Source organism: Acomys russatus, chromosome 3, assembly GCF_903995435.1.
Source record: "Acomys russatus chromosome 3, mAcoRus1.1, whole genome shotgun sequence".
Taxonomy (NCBI): domain Eukaryota; kingdom Metazoa; phylum Chordata; class Mammalia; order Rodentia; family Muridae; genus Acomys; species Acomys russatus.
In genome coordinates, this window is record NC_067139.1 from 16,557,770 (window position 1) to 16,576,758 (window position 18,989).

The 18,989-nt window shown below is 40.7% G+C and overlaps 1 protein-coding gene across 1 annotated transcript in view; it reads right to left on the reverse strand.

Moving 5' to 3' along the window:
* Positions 1-18,989, reverse strand: part of Gmds (GDP-mannose 4,6-dehydratase) — a 534,897-nt gene that overhangs the window by 120,639 nt on the left and 395,269 nt on the right. The gene's annotated exons all lie outside the window — the stretch shown is intronic.

Consider the following 18,989-nt stretch of genomic DNA (forward strand, 5'->3'; position numbering starts at 1 on the left):
GTTTTATCTTCTTTATTATTATCCATTTCTCAGAATAAAAATAGGCAAAAAAGACTCTGCATTTCAGTGTGACACAGCCTCAGAGAACTGCTTAGTGAAGCACCCTTCCTAATTTAGAGAGAATGACTTCACAGAGCCTCTTCTCTCAACCACTGGAAGAACTATGCCTAGTTACCAAAGCCAGTGAGCCAGCCCAGTGTCTCTCAGAAAATTTCACCAAAAATTTAATTCCTATTTAGTTATTTGTTTATGTACAAACCCTTTAACAAAATAAAATGTATATAGTCTTCCCCTTGAAATTATTTCTTATAGGTAATACCTTTGGTTCACTACTGCTTTATATCATATTTGTGTTCTGAGGCAATTTTCTACTCCTTGTAGCACATTTGGGTATGACAGTGGAAATAATCTTGACCTCGAGTCAGCGACACACTATAAAGAAACTGGCAGAAGATATTGTCTTAGTGAGGAAAAACAACTACACACACACACACACACACACACACACACACACACACACACAACGCTATCCTCAAATTCATGATCCTCCTGCCTCCTACGTTCTGGGACATACATGCCCATATGAACAGTCAGAGTTATTCATGTTAATGAAATATCTATAGTTTCATTTTATACTGAAAGATCAGTGAGAATACTTATTAAAATTGAAACAATATATTGAAATAATTGAAAAAAGATAAAGTAAGTGAGAATACTTTTTAAATGTTATACTGTCACTACTATGACTAATAAAATGTGACCAGTTTTTAAAATACAAGTTGCCAGCAGATGGTGTCCACATGGCTTGGGAGGCTCTGCTTACTATTAAGCACTGAGGGCCAAAGGAAAGAACAGAGGTGAACTACTTGGAATGGACATAGGCATTCACACAGGAGCACAGGCCTGGGGCTCCTCGTAGGCTCTGCTGGCTCATGCTCCTCATTATGTAGAATGTATGCCATCTCCTAATTTGTCTCAGAAAGATGACCTCTGCGCCTATGCTCTGGACCAGAGTCCTCAGTCCTGCCACTGGGGTGAGATCTTATGTCTCACTGGGCTTCCTGTGAACCAGCCACCCAAAGCACCAGTGGCATATCTGGGCCAAAGCTGCTCTTTAGTGTCCTTTTCCACTAAGGCAACCTTTATCTTTCTTGATTGGGTGGAAACCTGCAGCACGGCAAGAGAAAAAGATATAATACATATGTACATGCCCACACATACACACACACACACACACACACACACACACACACACTTTGGCTTTTTAAAACCTATTTCTAGAGTTTTAGGAAACATTATGTTTCTAGCTAGAATTGCTGTTTGAACTTTTGTGTGGGGGATTAGATGTTAACAGAATAAATACAATTAAGTGTGTTTTACTCAGATTTCCACCCTAAAAATAACATTTTAGAGACATTTCAGGACCACTCAGCTGATTTCTTCTTCAAACCTACTGTAGGGTTTTTTTTTTTTTTTTTTTTTTTCCTTTTCATGTGAAAGGAATCAAAACCTTAGTAGAAATGAAAGGATAAGCATGGCTTCTGGTCATTGTAGGTCTGTCTACATGAGGCAATGCCGGGTCCTTAGAACTGGTGTGTTTCTGGCAGGAATGGAGATCAGTAGGAACCTCTTGCTTGCATGAGAGCCAGAGCCAAGAGTCTGCTGTTTCTTTCCATCAGACTATCTGCGGCCTTTGACCTATCAATTTCTAGGCATTTCCTCTACAGTTCATACTGTGCCAGACTCCAGTCTGGGAATGGGAGGGAAAGGATATACAATTCCAGATCTATTTGTTATTGCTAAAGAGTTTTCTGGTTTTAACAGAGGGAAAGGGCTTTGTTTAAATTTCCACAGAGCATAATTAATGATTATTGACTGGTAAATGAAGAACAGGTGACACTCTGGATTAGAAGATAAATGATCCTGTGTTCTAGTGTGATAATGGGTTAGTAATTTGCCACAAAGCCAAGCGCAGTGCATCCCCTCCTAATGCCAGATCATGTCCGGGAAACAAAGGCTCCTGTGTGAGGAGGACACAGCCGTCGCCTCCGTGTTCAGCTGCACACATTGATCTGCTCCATTTGTTCTCTGATGGATGGCACAACCAAGGCGAGAGTTCACCCATTCTCACCTTCCTGTTCACATGTGGGACCACACGACCCATAACAGGATGGGCCACAGGCTGTGAGCAAATCGCCACCCAGCTTTGACTTCTGAAAGCAAAAGCAATCTTGAGGTTATATGTCTTAGGGGTCAGCCTTCTCTTCTGTCTCTCAAGGAGTCAAAGAGGAAAAGCGGGAGTCATTCTGCATTCTTTTGGTACCCTTTAAGGATGTGACTGACTCAGCCACTTCCTCAGATACTTACTTTCAGCCTTGACTTGATTACCAGCCAGCCCCCACGCACGTGCGCGCGCGCGCACACACACACACACACACACACACACACACACAGAGTCTCCTTCCTTTTCATCCATCCCACAGGGAGCAAAGCAAATCACTTAAGGGATGTACCAGAGCAAGATTCTTCCCCATGAAAATGTCCTTCAACGGCAAGAGAATAATACAGTTTTCAACTCACATCTCAAGATTATTTTCATTAAAGAGCTGTGAGGTTAAGGGAACTCTGATGCTATACAATTGACATTTGACAGCTAAGTTAAAATAGGTGTAGATACTATATTTGTAATATGCTTTCCTGAAACCAAATAGCTAATCTGTTTTACAAATCTAACTTGGAGAAATAAAAAACAATTTTACATTTAATAGTTTCAGACAAAAACAATGCTCAGCTCTTTGAATGGTACTCATGAATACATGAGGTTCCGGAGGCCTTGGTGAGGCCAGTCTTCCTTGCTTAGTAAGTTACCAGCTCTACTGGCTGTTCACAGTGGCCCAGTGAAGGAGAAAACCCAAAGTACATCACCACAGACGACTGACTGCACTGATTCCATGCATGCCTTTTGGGGTAGATGTGTGTTTGTCTTAAAAATCTGGATTCTACAATTGCTTCCACTTTGCCATTAATCTCCAGTTCAGTATCCAGGCCGCAAACACTGATTAACTGAGTCGGCGCCCATGAATAACAGGATTGGTTAATCAAGGTGATGTTTAACTATGTGTATTTGACTGCAGCTTTTTTAAGCTTGGTGTGTTTTGTGCTTATGTGCTATTTTTATTTGTTATGTGTGTGTACAGCTGTCATAAAAACAATGTTTACACAGAGGAGAAAAATCAAGGCGATAATTCTAACACAGATCATCTAATACAGTCTGGAGGTATAGCTCAGTGTACAGCATTTTGCCCACCATGTACAAGACCGTGGACTTTATCTTTAGTAAGAAAAAACAAAAAAACAAAAACAAAAAACCAAACTAACCAAACAACTAAACAAAAATCTATAACAAAAGAATGATTTTTAAAATGTGAATTTCTGGGCAGTGGTGGTACACACTTTTAACTCCAGCACTTGGAAGGCAGGAGCAGGTGCTTCTCTGACTAGACCAGGCTGGTCTACAGACAGAGTTCCAGGACAGCCAAGGCTACACAGAGAAATCTTGTCTTGAAAAACTAAAAACCAAAAACCATAAAGTGTAGATTTGAACAAATCAAAAGTTAAAAACAAAAAATGCACATGGGACCACTCTCATGTGTTCCTTATATTTAGATGTTATTTTGTAGAAGGTTTTTTGTTTGCTTGTTTTTTATTGAGAGCCTGGTAGTTACAGTTTGGGTTGATACCTCAATGGATGTAAGACAGGCCAAGTCTTAGGCTCAAGTAGGTGAGTTTCAGGAATAGCCCAGGAGAATCCCTCTACTACAACTTATTTGTTTGTTTTTATATCAAGATAGGCTCTCATCAAGCTCAGGCTGGCCTCAAACTCACTATGTACCTTCAGGTAGTTATGAACTCCTGATTTTCCTTACTTCTACCCCCTCAAGCACTAGAATTGCAGGCATGTGCCATTATGCCTAGCTCTTCGACCTTTCGGAGAAACAAAAATCCAATAACCCAATTAAGACAAATAAAACTGTATTAACAAGAGGAAGTAGCATACAAAAAAAAAAAGGCCCTCTAAGTTTATTCATGGGCAAAGCCACTGGCATGTAGACAAATTCCACTGAGTGACAGTCCTTTAGCTATTCTAAAGATACAGTTACCAACTAGGAAGAACTAATAGATAAGAAATTCTTCATATCAACAATTAATAAGTGGGACTTCATGAAACTAAAAAACTTCTGCAAGGCAAAGGACAATGTCATTTCGACAAAGCAGTATCTTACGGAATGGGTAAAGATTTTTTTACCAACTCCACATCTGATAGAGCGTTAATATCCAAAATATATAAAGAACTCAAGAAACTAGATACCAAAACCCACAAATAATCTATTGGTAAATGAGGAACATATCTAAACAGAGAACTCTCAACAAAGGAGACTCAAATGGTTGAGAACACTTTAAGACATGTTCAACATCCTTAATCCTCAAGGAATTGCAAATCAAACCCACCTTGACATTACATCTTGTACCTGTTAGAATAGCTAAGATCAACAACACAAGTGACAGCTCATGCTGGTGAGGATGTGGAGTAAGGGGACCACTCATCCATTGCTGGGGGGAGTACAAACTGAGACAGCCACCACTATGGAAATCAGGGTGGCAGTTCTTCTGAAAGATGGAACCTATCTCCTTTGAGATCTAGCTATACCACTGTGATAGTTTGGATGAAAATGGTTCCACAAACTGATAGGAGCTGGCACTACTAGGAGGTGTGGCCTTATTGGTGTAGATGTGGCCTTGTTGGAGGAAGTGTGTCACAGGGGTGGTGGTGGGAGGGCTTTGAGGTCTCAGATGCTCAAGGTTGGCCAGTGCCTCACTGTCTCTTTCCTGCTGCCTGTGGATCCAGATATAGAACTCTCAGCTCCTTCTCCAGCACTCTGTCTGTTTGGACACTGCCATGCTTCCAGCCATGATGAAAATGGACTAACTCTCTGAAACTGTAAGCCAGCCGCATTTAAATCTTTTCCCCATCAGTTACCCTAAGACAATCACTCTTGGGCATATACCTGAAAGATACTTCACCATACCACAAGGATACTTGGTTAATCATGTTTATTGCTGTTCTATTCACAATAGCCAGAAGTTGGGAACAATCTAGACGTCTCTTAAAGGAAGAATGGCTAAAGAAAATGTGGTACTTTTACAAAATGATGTATTACTTAATAGTTAAAAAAAATGGCATAATAAAATATGTAGGAAAATAAATGGAACTAGAAAAAAAATCATGCCAAAAAAGGTAACTCAGACCCTAAAGGATACATATGTTTGTATTTACTTATAAACAAATATTAGCTTTTAAGTAAATTATAACCAAGCTACAATCTGTAGACACAGAGAGGTTAGGTGTAGAGTAAGGGACTAGGGTGGGGGGTGGCATGGCACATGAATCTCCCTGAGAGGGGAAAATAGAATAGACTTTATGAGTAGACTTGGGTGAAGAAAACTGAACAGGGGGATCAGGTAGAATCAAGGAATGCAGGGAGAGACAGCTAGAACTAAGGGTCATTTGATAGGTGCAGGCACACCTAGTATAGTGGAAATTTCCTAAAATATATAAAGGTGATCCTAATGAAGTCTCCAAATAATGGGCAAATAGGCCATCTCTTTGTCACCAAAGCTTACAGTACTGGGACTGTGTTACATACAATTGAGAATACCTGGAGCCCATCCCCAACAACCCACCTGTTGCCAAGACAATGGGCTGGTCTCCACACACTGACAGCAAGGCCCTATTGCTGAAGACAACACCCGCATAACTCATTGAATATGGAGAGGTTGAGCTAGTGCCTACATTGAAGCTTCACCAGTTCGTTCTTGTGCCTTTGGTACTGGAAGATACTCTGCAAGCTACCAAAGAGAAACATATACACCAACCCAGCCACAACCTTTGACCTTCAGGCAATGTTGGAAGAAAGCTTTGTGAGAATAACCAAATAATGTCTAATTTGACTTAATGTCCACTCCATGAGATGGAACTATACCCAACACTATTTGGGTGACCAAGGACCAGAGACTAGATAGCACAGAGACCTAGGATAAAACCAAATAGTACTGGTTAGAAAAAAAGAGTGATAAGATGATGACTCCTAATGATACTCTGCTATGCTCATAGATCAGTGCCATATTCAGCCATCATCACAGAACTTTCTCCTGCAACAGAAGGGAAAAAAACAGAACCCAACACAGTTGGATCTCTCTCTCTCTCTCTCTCTCTCTCTCTCTCTCTCTCTCTCTCTCTCACACACACACACACACACACACACACACACACACAGAGGGGGGAAGGGAGGGAGTGAGGGAGAGAGAGAGAGAGAGAGAGAGAGAGAGAGAGAGAGAGAGAGAGAGACAGGCAGACAGACAGACAGACAGACGGAGAGACAGAGAAGGAAAGGAAAAAGAAGAGGGAGAGGGCGAGGGACAGGGACAGTGACAGGGACAGGGAGAGAGACTGACGTTGGAACACTCAGCTCTAAATGAGGTGTCTTCATCAAATTCTCTCCCCCTTAGAGCTCAGGGAACACCAAGGAAGAGGAGGCAGAGTATAGGAGCCAGAGGGGATGGTGGACACCAGGAGAATAAGGCCCCCTGAATCATCTGAGCAAAGCTCATATGAACTCACAGAGACTGAAGCAGCCAGCACAGGGCCTGCAAGGGCATGCACTAGTTCCTCCGCATATATGTTATAGTTTCCAATTTTGTGTTTTTATGGGACTCCTGAGGATGTGAATAAGTGGGCCCCTGATTCTTGTGCCTTTTCCTGGGCCCTTTTCCTTCTGTCAGTTTGCTTTGCCCAATTTTAATGTGATGGTCTTCTTTTATATTATTATATCTTATTTTGTTATATTTTGTTACTATCTCTTAGAAGCATGTTGTTTTCTAATGAGAGACAGAAAGGGAGTAAGTAGATCTAGAAGGAAGGCAAGGTGGGGAGGAACAGGGAGGTGTTGAGGGAGGGAAAACTAGTCAGGATGTGGTGTTTGAGAAATGACTCTCTTTTCAAAAAAAGGGAAAATTAATACATGTTAATAAGCAAACAAACAAACAAAAAACCAAATAGCAACAACAAAAAGATATTCTTAAAAGTGTCCAAGCAATATAATATAACTTAGCTTTGTACACTTCCTGCTCCCCATTTTTGTTGGCTTATCACTGACACTGTATTCTGAAAGGAAGCAGCTATGACCCTATTTTATTCTAGCAAATTGTAAGATTGTAGTTAATTTCCTCTCTCAAAACCTGTGAGAGCCTCATGTATGATGATCATTCTGGGATGTGTGCATGTTCAACAGGCAAGCAGAGTCTATTATTCTAGCTAGCAGAGCAAGTGCACGCTTAGTTCAACAGCATTTAGTTACCTCCACTTAACTCTTAGTGTATCTGGTCTCTTCTACTTGTTCCATTTCTTTTCTAGACATACCTATTTTGCATACATTGTATCTTCTTTGTTCTACCTCTGTATGTAGCACCTCCTGTCTAATTACCTTTTTGACTGTGTTTTCTTGTTATTTTATGTGAGTTCCTCATCCTATTCACTTGGTTGTTTTCAGTAATATTTAAAGTTTGCTCTGTGTGTGACTTCAATTTCTTATTTTCTTTTTTCTCTTCCATAGTGTTCCTGATCACTACCACCTTGTTTTTTCAAAATATTTTTTATTGTACTTATAGATAGGTGTGTGTGTGTGTGTGTGTGTGTGTGTGTGTGTGTGTGTGTGTGTGTCCCACTAAATTTAATGCCATCAGCCCACATTCAATAGTATTTTTTTGTAATTCAAGTTACATTTTACTGTTACAATAAAGCTGGTTAATTCTTTCTTAATATACCTTTTGTTGTTATTCATTTCAGAATGTTTTAAGGAGAAAATAATACTGAATCCAAATAGTTTAGTCATTTAGATATGATATTTCTTTACTCATACTCATTTTAAAAGCATAATGTCTATATAACAAACTGGATATAATGCTCAACATCACATACTGTGAATGAGTGTATAAAGAATTATCCTTTGTTATTTTAAAGCATGTGTTCTGGATCACACTTGCAACTCTAATGCATGAGAAGTAGAGGCAGAAGGATCAGGAGTTCAAGATCATTCTCAGCTACATCAATTTTGTGAATAATATATAAAAGATAGTCCTCCCGGAAGCCATTGGTTATCAAATAAAAAGACCAGTGTTAGATGTGGGATACCCCACCTTGAGTTGTTGGTTAGGTATATCCTGAAGAGTCCCCAAACAATATAGATTATTCCTATTTCTCTCAATTGGCCATCAGAAGTTGATAATAAGAGCCTATGGTTGAAGACACCAATGACTTTGGTCACAGGACATTGAGAAATTATACTGGTATCAACCAGGAAACTTCCTCTATGCTGGTTATCTTTCATGGTTCCAGAAGGTGCTATATAGGCTACTGAGGGGGATGTTATTAACAATCTCACCCAGCTATGAGTCATGTGAACTACAATAATGATAGACTATAACAAAATAAGTATAATATTGCACAAATGGTATGGGGGTAACCAGCTACATTCTGATTGGATCTGATGCCTATTCCACAGAAGGAGAAATAGGTCTGGTACTGTAAATATAGCCAAGAATCCAGGGTTGCAGAGCTCACAGGCCCTCTGGGTACACCTACTAATGCTATTTAGTTAAATAGAGATAGATATATAAATACATATCTCTATGTTTATAGATTATCACAGCTTTCATACCTCATCAGAGAAGTTCTTTTGTGCAGTGGACGTTGGATAGTACAGACATTTCCAACTGATCAAACTTCAGAGAATGTCAGCGGAATGTTCACCCACCAATGAGACATCTATATCATCAAGGACAGTAGGGTAGAAAGATAATAAGAGCCAGAGGTTAGGAAGACTGAAGTGAACCAGTGTCTTCTGGACATGGCAGGACTGCTACATTAATGAACTCATAGAAGTTGTGGTCACCTGTACAAGAACCAGCCAGTCAACATTCAAGCCTGGAGCAGGGAAGGGCTCATTAGCCCCTAACCCTAATGAAGACGAAGACATTACTGGCAACTTATGGTTTCTGAGGGAGGGTTTTCTTTAAGGGTATGGCCTTTGATAGTTCTACCATGTTCCAGTGTATACTCTATAGCTAGGAATATACAAGCAGCATAAATAGGACTTAGAAGGTCATTAAAAAAAAAAAAAGAGTATACTAAGGGTGAACAGTATAAAAATACATTGTATGAAACTCTCAAGGAATTGATAAATATAATAATTAAAATACTTTATAAATATCTAGAGAAAAATTGTGAGGGCTAATGTTATGTTTTCAATTTATATTACTCAGCTTAAAGAGATCTGTAAAACAAAAATGCCTACAACCTGTAAGCCCTACTTGCCCAAGGACAGATAACGTCCTAGAATACTAGGGTTTCATGTGAGATAACAAGCCACATGTTTTCACTTCAGTAAACAGGTTGGTTGCCCCAACTGCACAGGATTTGCTTGGTGGCGGAACATAGGCAGGAACTATGTCAGGATGTATGATTGTCTCTGATTGAACAAAGACTATGAACACGTAGCCTCATGGATTTTGCCTTTATAAACCTCTGACTAGTATAATTCAGGGCCATACTCTGGGAATCCCAGGTATAAACTCGGCCAGTGCCCATTGTCCTGGCCAGTACTTAATAAAAATTGTTTCAAATTTTGCTCAAAAAATTGTGGTAGTGGTCTTATTCTTACTCAGTGGAATTAACAAGACTTAATTATAAAGATAATTGAGATAATCTTTAACAAATGTAATTTAAGAATCTACAAGTAATATTTATGGTGTTTTCAATTACAATGTTTCTGGCTCTAAAAGGTGATGCATAAAATGTGAGTGAAAAATAATGAGTGAAAAATAAACAATGAAAATTAATGTTAAAGTGATCAATTGTGGCTGCATTAAACCATTCTAAAACATAGTGACTTCAGTTTTTTGTTTCCCAGAACTTCTGGAGGGCTCATCTTGATTCATGGTGATACCGGCTGTGTGGATCAGGCTGGACTATGGGATGGTGATGACTTCCCTCCCAGACCAAGGTGCTTAGTGTTACCCTCACTCAGGACTTCTCATGGTCAGTCTGTACTCCCATCATTTATCAGCCTACACTAAGCAGCTTTACATGGTAGCTGTTCCCAGGAAGGTAAACAGACCTAAAGGCCTTTAAAGGGCTGGACGCTGCTGTCACTTTCTAGGCAAGCCTTTGGTTATAGTCAGTCCACTATCAAACAGGGGAAATAGGGTTTCTCTTCTTATGGCTATAAAGTCATACTGCAAAAAGAGGGGCAGGATGGGTGGGGTTATTACACTTATTTCAAGAAGAATTTATCCTACCACAAAAGGAAGGCTCTAATGCTGAATGAATGTTTAAGTATTGCAGCAAAATCCTATAGCTATATGTATTTGAGACAGGGTCTCAGTATGGCCTAGAACTCTCTATGAGGCCCAGGCTGTCCTGGTACTGGAAAGAGCCCTGCTCTGCCTCCTTATGACATCACAGGAATGCACTGCTACTCCTCCCTCTATACTTTCAGTTTCTACGCAAAGTTCTAATATATCCTAAAATTGTCCAATCATTGGCTTATATGATGGAAAAATAATTCAAAGACTGGCACCTGGGATGTAGAAGCTCACTTTTAGGTCATTGGTATAATTTGACAAATGTTCTAACTTGGCCCTGACATCACTACTGTCACAAACATACTTCCCAGAAGTGGTAGTTTCCTGGAGCACACCCTGCCACCTACCTCAGTCAGGTGTTTCCAATTACCTGATCTCTCCCACTCAAATACTCCGGTAAGTCACTCTAGAATTAGTGTCTGGCTCAGCAGGGACAATAGAGAAGCCCTAGGAATGGTGGAGGAAGTTTCTTTACATTTAATGAGCACCTGATTGGCTACCTCCTTGCTCTTACCTCCTGGCTGTGCTATGTAAATCTCTCCTGATTCATTTGCCTTTCAATGACCATACTCATCAACCCTGTTCAAATTACCTGGGTCTGACCTTGGGACTATAACGTAATTCCTTTCAATAAGTCCTGGTGTTGCCATAGGCCTTTCCTTTCTAGCAAATAAAAATTACTAATCCATGCTCTAATACACAGGGTAGGGTCAGCCTAAATATAAAGGGTTTAAAACTTCCTTTCTTCCTATCTTTGTTTTCTGAATGCAAAAGAGAAGAAGCTAGTTTTAATGAGTATTTTACCCTGATATAAACATTAAATAGATATTTCACATACCTTTGTTATTTTATAAATCTTTGCACTTATAGCATGGCTCAAATCAGAAGATCTCAGTGGGCACATGAAGGCATGCCATACTGGGCAACACAAGGGAAAAAGCAGGCTTCAGAAGGTTAACCTACTATATGAGACACGCCCCTGATCCTGCCTGCTCATCTTGCAGGGAGACTGCAGGGCTTTGAGTTGGAAAGCACATCTGGAGAAATGATCCTGTCTCTCTTCCATCTTTACTCACTATGTCCACTCCCTGACTTCTGCACCCATTTCATCAGTCATGTCAACCTAGGAAAGGAAATGAGCTTGTAAACTAGTATATCCAGGTTTTCCTTTATTGGCAGTAACATCTGATTGCCTGCCTCAATTACCCACAAAGAGGCAAGGACAGCATATAACCTGCTTCCTGCCACAAAAACATGTGACAAACACCCAAAGAACATTTATGATTTTGGTGAAATGTGATAAAGATGGCAGCAATTCTCAAATACTGGCATATATCAAAATTGTCTGGCAGACCAAAACAAATTGCTGGCTCTCCCTACTCCAGGAGAGTCTAACTGAAGGGCCTGGGTGGCTCCAGAGAGCATGTAGCATGCATATGCAACAAGTTCATGGGAAAGCTGGAGTGTTGCTCTGAAAATACCCAGGCCTCTACTGGGGCGGGTCTGGTAACCTGGGATGCAATTCCAGCCTGCTGTTTACAGGTAACTGTTGGCAAGGTAGTCAGACGAGAGTATCTTATCTTATGGGGTTTTAACACATCTAAAGTGTGTCTGCTCATGTGCCCATGACATAGGAAGTGCTCAAAAACGATTATTTATTATCAGAAGAAGGGTGATGACAATAATTTTGTAGCTTGGGAGAATGAATGGTCCATCCCCATGACAAAACTCTTGTATCCATAAATGGCAAAGGGAAGGAAGGTCTATTGGGTGTGGTGAGTTAAATCCCCAGTCAGTTAGTCAGAGCCACAGAATTTTATAGCTTGAAGGGGCCTCAGAGATGTTCTCATTCAATCCAACTCATTCTAAAGATGAAGCAACTGAAACCAGAGAGATTAAGTAGTGCGCCTACAGTCACACACCCACTTCAGCGCAGATCTGGGGCCGGAGCTCCAGCTCCCCTTAAGTGCTTTCTGCTGTACTGTAACACATTTCCTAGAGAAAGTACCTACCATAAGAGAAGGCGAGGAACTGATGCAGGTTGACCCAGACAGCAGACTAAGCAATTAAGACATTTATGAACTGCCTGCTAGGTGCTAGGCTTTGGAGATATCCCAGGAAGGGGAGAACAAAGCAGATTCTGTGCCTGGGTTGGGGTTTAAGACACTTAGAAAAGACATAGACTGTTGGTGTTGGAGAGCTAGCAGCCCTAGCTCCTTTCTAGTTTCCTCCTATAAGTAAGACTTGCCCCACCCACCACTCCAGCTGAAGGTGAATCAAAGGCAGCTGTCACTGAAGCAGGTGACCTGTCACTGTGCATCCTGACTAACTAACCTCCTTGGTGGTTGAATGGAGACCTGGCAAGTGCAGAGCAATCATAGTTTAAAATACATAGACACCGAGCCAAGCCAACAAGGCAGTGTCCACTGAGGCTGCTGAAGTCTGGTCCCTACTGATGCAGAGGGAAGGCTTGCCCAGGGGAAGGAGGAAATTTATAAGAGTAGAGGAGTTAGAATGGAGAATAAGGGAAGAACACAGAGCCTTGAGCAAAGTAGGTCTTACTTCCTGTGTCTGAGAAGTATCCCAAGGCTCCTATGACAAATCTCTTTCTGCTCTGTTGAGTTGGTTTCTGTCCTGTGTGCCAACAAATTCAGATGAAGACAGCTAGAGGCCAAGCATGAGTTATAGACTTGAAAGTCTACGGATAAGTCATATATCTGCTCTGGGCTGAAAGGGGATTCAGTGGGGAAGTGCCATGTGCCTAATGGCTACTCAAGTATACCCTGCCATGGAGGCAGTGCCAGCATGAGAGCAGGGGTGTTGCTCATCAATGTGTTCCTGTCTGTGACCATCCTACAACTTCTGTGTAACAATAACAGCAATAGTAAGCAAGATTGCCACCATTTTAGAAACTGGCAACCCTGTGTCCCATTTGACTTATTCACTGAAACTCTTCAAAGATGTATCCCTAGAGAGTCCAATTACAAAAGTCATGGTGCCTAGTTGGAAGCTGTTTATCTAACAGACTTTAAAAATACACTTATATAGAATATCTGCGATCATCCTTCCTTTAATTTTATTTGCTAAATTTGTAAAATGCCCACTATAATCAGCATATGAGCTCTGCAAATGTGAGTGGTCGAACTTCTCTACTGCCTCGCTCTAGCTTTGCTCCTCACGCGTCACATTCCTACATGTTGGTTTTGCAACATTTCTGATCAACAGAGAAAAAAAGGGAACCCATCCATATTTAAGAAAATATTGACTGTCACAGTTATATGCGAGTACAATGACACAGGAGAGATTACCCATCATCCATCATTCAACACACACACAGACACACACACACACAAACACACAAATGAGAGAGAGAGAAAGAGAGAGAGAGACAGAGAGAGAGAGAGAGAGAGAGAGAGAGAGAGAGAGAGAGAGAGAGAGAGAGAGAATCTCAATAAAGGTAAATCCACACAAAACAAATTAAAACTAAAGAATAAAAGAGCCTATCTTATTCCCCAATATTTAAAATACAAATAAAAAGTTTGTTCTACAAATATAAGTATTAAAAGATACACAGGGGACACTTTAAAATAAAATTTAAACATATATGACTACATAAAATCTAGAACAAGCCTGTTATAGATTAGTATTATCAAAATATGTTCTCAAGTATTTGAAAACCTTGAGAGAGCTAAAATTAGTTGTAAGGAATCTTTAGAGAAATCTATAACTTATTAGACCCTGGGAGGTTACTATGTGGTTTTGCTTTGTTTTGTTTTGTTTTGTTGGGTAACTAAAATTTCAATAGTTTGACCAGTAGCAGTGTGTGTGTGTGTGTGTGTGTGTGTGTGTGTGTGTGTGTGTGTATGTATATATGTATGTATATGTATATGTATCTATAATACATATAATTAATAAGTAATGTAACTTAGGCAAATGTTGAAGACTGATCTAAGAGCATTCTTTTCTGTTAATATAACAAATTTTTAACATTCACTTCATGTGAATGAACAATGTTTTTATTGTTTTACTTTTTTGCTTGTGTCAGTGAGTGTCAAGATATTGTTCTTTTAATACATGAAAGTATTTGCAAAGAGCTTTACTACTGATCATCAGATGTTGGCTGGAGGCAAAATAAAACAGAGACACTCCAGTTGGGAAATCCCACTAGTAATGAAAAGCAAGACTCTTTATAACACATTCAGTTTTCCTGCCAGTTTTCCCCTCTCAAGTATACAATGATTTATTTACCCAACAACTGGTGATGTTAAAAGCGATGCCAGGGTGGTAGAGTGAGGGAAGAAGGGAGCACAGAAAAAAAAAAAAAAAAAAAAAAAAAAAAAAAAAAAAAAAGACAAAACTAAAATCTTTACTTTCTTAAAAATGAAACGGAAAGCCAGTAAGAAGAATGCAAAAACTCCAAGATGAAGCTCAAAGATCCTGACATAAATCAAAGGCAATGCAATGGAAATCAATTTTAGAAAATCCAAGGAATTCTGTCTTTCAACAGCAACAGAGATGCACTGGTGGTTTCTATCAAGTTAGCTTTTCTGTGTTGTTACATACTGCTTGCCATTCCTGTTTATTTCAATTATCAAAGTGAAATGTCCATAATCAGGTATTGAAAGCAGCTCTGCTCTTTTCCCCCCCTCTTTCCCAATACTAATTATCTTGTCTTTTGGTACCGACTGAAAAGACAAAATGCTCGTTCTTTCACAGAAGGCTGCTCTGGCTGCTGGCTTACTCAAGATGAAACTGTGGGCTGTACCTGGCCTGTGGTTGGGACAACGCAGCTCAGAGCTGGCTGCCAGGCAGGCTAGCGAAGGCCACGCTCACACAGCGAGCAGCCAGACCAGCCTTTCAAGTCAAGTGTTGGCTTGTAGACACATCAGTTAATCAGCTATGAAATCACCACCACAATGTACTTATTGATCACACAGGGCTAATGACGCAACTCTTGGCCTGGAGAGGATGTGTGCTTCATTCTCTTGGCCTCCAACCTTCAGAGAAAGAGCACTTTGAGTAGTGTTTATGAAAGGCAGATACTAACTGTGATCTGAGCCTTCCTGGGGAGCTGGGCGATGTGCGTGGTTTTCCCGTGCTCTGTGCCCAGCACATTCACACTTGCCGCTCTCAAAGAACTACATGGTATTTTCACTGCATTGTACTTTGGAGGAAAGTTCTCAAAATACCTCAAATTGTCAGGATTCAAACTAAATTTTAGTTCCATTTCTCTAGGTTTTAGTATTTGCTTTGAGATCCTAAGGACTGTTGATCATTTTATGAAAGAATGGCATCAGAGAGAATCTACTACTATTGTAGAAAATTAAGAATCAGCATTTTTAAAAGCTGACCATGATAGTAGTAGTGCACATGCCTCCAGACTGCTGTCATACTTTCACTGCTCCTTCCAGTGAAGCAGCAGACAGGCATGGTAATCCCACTGCACATCCTACTGTTTCTATAAACGTCACTGTGAGGCCGAAGAGGAAAGAAACAAGGTAGGCAAGGGTGATGAGGGGCAGCCAGACCTGCTCTGAGACACTGTAAGGCGAGCCTGGGATACTCAGAACATAAGCCAAGTTGTGTCTTCCCAACTGACTAGCTCCAATGTTCCGTCCCCTAGAGTGTACCCTCTGAGCCGCAATAACAAAGAATAAGTTTGGTTCTGAGTGGAGTAAGAGGATGGGGCATAGGCAGAAGAGTCAGTTATTAAGTCTTAAAGATAAACTTCCAGTAAATCAAGTCTCCAGAGATACAGAAATAAAGCCCCAGAGTCTCCCTGAGAGAAGTGATCTGTCCATCATATGAGAAGGACCTGCAGCAGGGCAGTCTCCTTGCTATCAGGCTGGGTTGCACAGATATTAAAACAGCAGGGTCAGTGTGAGAGCAAACAAATAGTAAGTGACAGCACCGTGATCGCTCCTTCCTTTCTATTTTGTTGCACACAGATTGCCTTATGTGTAATGGGCTCCAGGAAAAACAGGAATTAAAAGAAGAAGAAGAAGAAGAAGAAGAAGAAGAAGAAGAAGAAGAAGAAGAAGAAGAAGAAGAAGAAGGGGAAAAAAAAAGCTCAAGTATTGTATTCCTCCCAGTACGATAAGGGACTGCTTTGGATTGCTTTGGGAGTAAACAATGGGGACAACAGGACATCTCAGTTGGCATCATGGTGGCTCCAAGATCTATAAAGCAATGGGAACCAGTTTTCGTTTTATTTTTTGTTTTGTTTTTTTGTTTGCAGGACACCTTAGTGACTCCCACTTAAGGTTAGACTGGAACTTCGCTAGAACTACCATGGGACTGACTAACCATTTGCTCCTAGCCATTTGCCCATTACCACAGGGCTCAGAGAGGCGCACACCAGGAGGAGACAGCACCACCTGCTGGTACTGCCCCTGCAACCCTCTTCTAATTGGAAGTTCTCTAGAGGTCTGCAGGAAAGGAGAGGCACTCTATCCTGACTGTTCTAGTCCTGCTCTGTTTCTTGAAGTACAACCACTAGGGCTGGAGTTTAAGAGCTAAGAAAACAGTGTGTTTGTCTGTTGAAAATAATCTTGTTCTCAGCAATAAAAGCAGTGTAGGCAGCTAGGGAAGTGTTTCTGCAATCACACATGTCTTACTATGTGTGACAGAAGGTATTCCTTACACTCGTGAAAAGACTTATGTGAGGAAACGTAAGAACATGAACTCAAAGCAACACTGTGGGTCTGGGGGAGGGCTTATTAGGTAAAGCACTTGTCATAGAGACATGGGGACCAGAGCTCTTTTTCCAGCACCAACATGAAGAGCCAGGAATGGTGGACATGCAGGGGGTGGGAGCAGACACTGGACGATCCCCAGGGTTCACTGGTAGCTAATCTAACAGAACAGTGAGCTCTAGGTTCAGGGGTGGTCCCTAAGCAAAGATACCCCCAATGTTGACCTCTGGTCTCTACACAGATGTATTCTCACACGCATGTGTGCTTAACGACCCCAAGGGGAAAAAACAAAACAAAACACGTACAGGAGGTTTGAGCTGAGAAGACTGCAGACACAAGAGCTGAGGCAGGTGGATGTGTTTGTCTACCTAATGTTGTATTTTTATAGAGAACTGGATGAGCATGGAGAGACAGCCTCCCCACTGTGTTGAGAAAAGAACTCAGCTAGGTATGTGGCTGGGTAGGCTTCTTGCTTTAGACTAGTTCCTTCACTTATTTCACCTCTGATTTTCTTACAAAGGCTACAGGGTTTTAGATATCCCTTCCAATAATATGCGGAGAGTACTTTGTGATCTACCAAATGTTGTTGCTATTATAAATGATAATATTATTGGAGAGAATTCCTGGGTTACTATCTGAGAGATCAGTGTTCCATAATGACCCTAAAGATATGATGTGATAATTCCCTGGGATGTTATCATACCAAACATAGTAACAGTATTTTGGGGAGCGCTAATTCTTTCAAAATGCATTTTAGAACAGAATCTGGGCCTTTAACATTTCATCCTTAGGAATTTCTGACTCCATGCCCAAAATAAGTAGGGTACGGGGTTAGGGTAAAGTTTTGAAAAAAGCACAACTTCCTGGCAGTGTGTGTGTGTATATGTATGTGTGTGTGTGTGTGTGTGTGTGTGTGTGTGTGTGTGTATGTGTGTGTGTGTGTGTGTGTGTAAAATAAATTTGTATAATAAAGGTAGATATTTCCAAGAGGGTAGCCCTATTTTCTCAATGGTGAGATGTGTTGGTTGCTGATGGATGGCATGCCTTTGTTAAAAAGCATTCTAACAGTAATCTAGATTTTAACAAAAATATGTTTACACCTTGACTTCTCAGTGGGAAAGGAAGACCTGTAAGTAGCATCTAAACAAAAGAATGAGCAAGAGATTTAAACAAATCAAATCTCTTAAATGGTAGACACCAAATTAAACCAAACCAAACCAAAACAAACAAACAAAACCTTTTAAAACTAATCACAAGCTGAAGACTGCAATGTAAGCATACCAGACCCCTAATGCCATCCTTTCTTCAACATCATTTTCCTAATTATCTTGGCCTAAGTGTTTCCAAGCTTTACTGTTTATTTTGGCAGAAGGCCTCTTAGCTCCTCTACTCTGTTCCTGGTGCTAGGATGGTGTTAACAAGGTTAGGTAGGAATACAACCCATTAAAAGGCATTGAGGGCTGTGGTCTAAAATCCTTTCAAAGAGATAAGAGGGCATCTGGGCAGCCTGAACTCAGGAGAGAGCAGCACTGAGTCTCCTAAGAGTTCTTTTGCCTTAGCTCTGCTGAGAATAATCCGGAGGCTTCCCCCAGTACTCTTGTAAGAAAATCAAGTAAGGTTCACTCCGCTGTTTAACAGATGGAGAAACTGAGACATGCTTAGAAGTCTGACCTGCAGCAAGGTCACATGGCCACTGAGCAGGAACACAAGGCAAATTTCCTGCTCCCTCTGCCAGTTTTCCACCCCTTCTACCCGTCAAAACGAAACAGCAGAAGCTTAGTTTTTGATAAGCAGTTCCATGAAAACACATTCTGT